The following is a 3,185-nucleotide window of genomic DNA, read 5'->3' as shown; positions in this document are numbered from 1 at the left end:
GGGCACAGGGGCCCCATGATCCCCTATTGCCCGGGGGCCCCATGAGTTGTCAGTCCGCCCCTGCTCTGGAGTAACTGCCCTTGCAAAGTTCACAGTCTATTTGCCTTTAGTAATCCAGCCCCATAAAGTACATACTTGATGGAGAATTGAGATACAAAAGACAAACAAGTTCCGGGCTTCTATTTTTAGAACTGTATGGAGGAAAATCAGATTACAATGTATCAAAGTCCAACAAAACACAACTAGTCGTGACATCATCGCTAGCCAATCAGAAAGTCCATGTAATCGGCACACTGGTACTGATAGAGAATCAGCTTGGTTTATCTACACACACATTCCCCGCGTCTGCAGATATTGCCCATTGTACGAAGGCGTTCAAGTCAAACGGGACTTTTCATTTTACTGGTATAAAAAGGGATCTAGCGTGGCGGTACTATACGTAGTAGTATATTATTAAAAATATTTTTCATATAATTTGCAATATATAAAAAACGCATTTCAACATGCAATATACTGTATATATATATATATATATATATATATATATATACACTGCATGTTGAAATGTGTTTTCTTTACCATATAAAAAAGTAATTTTAACTTATATTTTTACGCATATTGGTAAATGCATTCCAAAAATGTACATTTGTATTTTTAAAGACATACAGTATATTTGAAATTTATTTGTAAAAATATTTTTCATATATTTTGTAATAACGCATTTCAGCATGCAGTGTGTATATATATATATATATTTATTTATTGATTGATTTATTGAACTACATTTTGAAATATATTACATATGGCCAAAATTGGAGCATTTCAAATATGTGTCAATATATTTGGGAAGAATATTTTTAAAATATATTTCAAATATATTTTTCTTCCATGTGGGCACCAACACTGTTGTCTGCTATCTTGATTATTGGTCTCTGGACCAGGGGCGGACTGACAAGTCATGGGGCCCCCGGGCAATAGGGGATCATGGGGCCCCTGTGTCCTTGCCCAAACTCAAAAAAGCCTATGAAAAAGGTACCAGGGGCATCTCATGGGGCCCCCTACTGACCCCAGGCCCTCGGGCAGTGCCTGAGTTTCTGAATGGTCAGTCCGCCCCTGCTCTGGACCGGCCAACGACATATGCGCCACCTATCAGTAATAGGAGTTGTCACTAAAGCCGGCCGTACGCGGGTCAAATTCCAAAAATAATTTTCTTTTGATAATCTATATATATACACATGTTGAAATGCGTTTTATTTAACATATGAAAAAGTAATTTGAACATATAATTTTACATATATTTGTAAATACATTCCAAAAATGTAGATTTGTATTTTTAAAGACATACAGTATATTTGAAATGTATTTCTACAAATATTTTTCATATATTTTGTAATAACGCATTTCAACATACAGTATATATATATATATTTATTTATTTTTTGAACTACATTTTGAAATATATTGAATACGGCCAAAATTGTAGCATTTCAAATATTTGTCAATATATTTGGGAAGAATATTTTTAAAATATATTTCAAATATATTTTTCTTCCATGTGGATACCAACACTGTCTGCCATCTTGATTAACGGTCTCTGGACCGGCCAACGACATGTGCGCCGCCCATCAGTAATAGGACTTGTCACTAAAGCCGGTCGTACGCGGGTCGAATTCTGAAAATAATTTTCTTTTGAAAATCTTTTCAAAGAATTTTCGTACGAATTTCTCACCGTTAGTGGGCCACAGAAACGGCCAATTTTCAAGAGACCATCGAATCTGAGTGATCGGGTATGTTGGAAATTTTTTGAAAAACAAACAAATTTCTAATCAATGATGGGAGAATCGTGCGGGAAATGTAATCGAAAAAAAAACAAGCGTGAGATGTGACCTGGAAAGAAAAGAAAATTCTTGGCCACGCAAATTCTTTTCTGTGCCAACACGTGAAATGGAAGGATTGGTCGGTCGAATTTCCAAATCAATTGTGGTGCCATCGATTTATAAAACGCACAAAATTCCCGATTTTTTAAAAGAAAATTTGTTTGCAATTGGACCCGTGTATGGCCTGCATTCGTTTCAATCCTTCTGCTCTATCTAGAAATGATTTCTGTACACTTGTCCTGTCATCACCACTTCCCCACAATGTAACAAATCACCCGATGTTTACATAACACACAATAATACGTTTCATATCGCTACATCCTCTGCTATTGTCTTTGTTTTCCTCAATTTCCAGGACAGCTATAATTACACAGCAGGCATTATAAACTGTCTTGTTAGCCCCGCCCAGAAAAAATTCGCACCATCAGACTCAGCGTCAACCAAGACATGTGTGATGCAACTCGGGGCCGCAAGCCACACCCCCTCCATAGAAAAACATTTAAAGCGGTTTTAAAGCCCAAACCAAAAATGTAATATATTGCAGCTTACCAATCATGAGATGTGGTGGCTGCATTTGTTTTTTTTTTCTTTAGCTTCCCCCCCTCCTCTGTTTACACCTCCTGGTCTAGAGCGCCCCCCCAATCTGAATGAAGGAACAACAGAGACCCCTTTGGACAGCAGCATTGTCAGTCTGGGGGGAGAGCGCCCCCCCAATTTACAGCCTGTTCTAGTTTTCTTTTCTGCAATCGGAACTCACTGGAACTGCAAGAACTGATGTGAACTATGACAATGAAAACCAGATATAGTGAATGCAGGGTCCGGGGAGAGCGGATATAGTGAATGCAGGGTCCGGGGAGAGCGGATATAGTGAATGCAGGGTCCGGGGAGAGCGGATATAGTAAATGCTGGGTCCGGGGAGACCGGATATAGTGAATGCAGGGTCCGGGGAGACCGGATATAGTGAATGCGGGGTCCGGGGAGACCAGATATAGTGAATGCCGGGTCTGGGGAGACCGGATATAATGAATGCGGGGTCCAGGGAGACCAGATATAGTGAATGCAGGGTCTGGGGAGACCAGATACAGTGAATACAGGGTCCGGGGAGACCGGATACAGTGAATGCAGGGTCCAGGGAGACCGGATATAGTGAATACGGGGTCCGGGGAGACCAGATACAGTGAATGCCGGGTCTGGGGAGACCGGATATAGTGAATGCAGGGTCCAGGGAGACCAGATATAGTGAATACAGGGTCCAGGGAGACCAGATACAGTGAATACAGGGTCCGGGAAGACCGGATATAGTGAATG

The sequence above is a fragment of the Staurois parvus genome, unplaced genomic scaffold (assembly GCF_062004578.1).
Source record: "Staurois parvus isolate SC_StPar_1 unplaced genomic scaffold, SC_StPar_1.0 ptg000796l, whole genome shotgun sequence".
In the NCBI taxonomy this organism is placed as follows: Eukaryota; Metazoa; Chordata; class Amphibia; order Anura; family Ranidae; genus Staurois; species Staurois parvus.
This window is presented reverse-complemented; position numbering follows the sequence as displayed.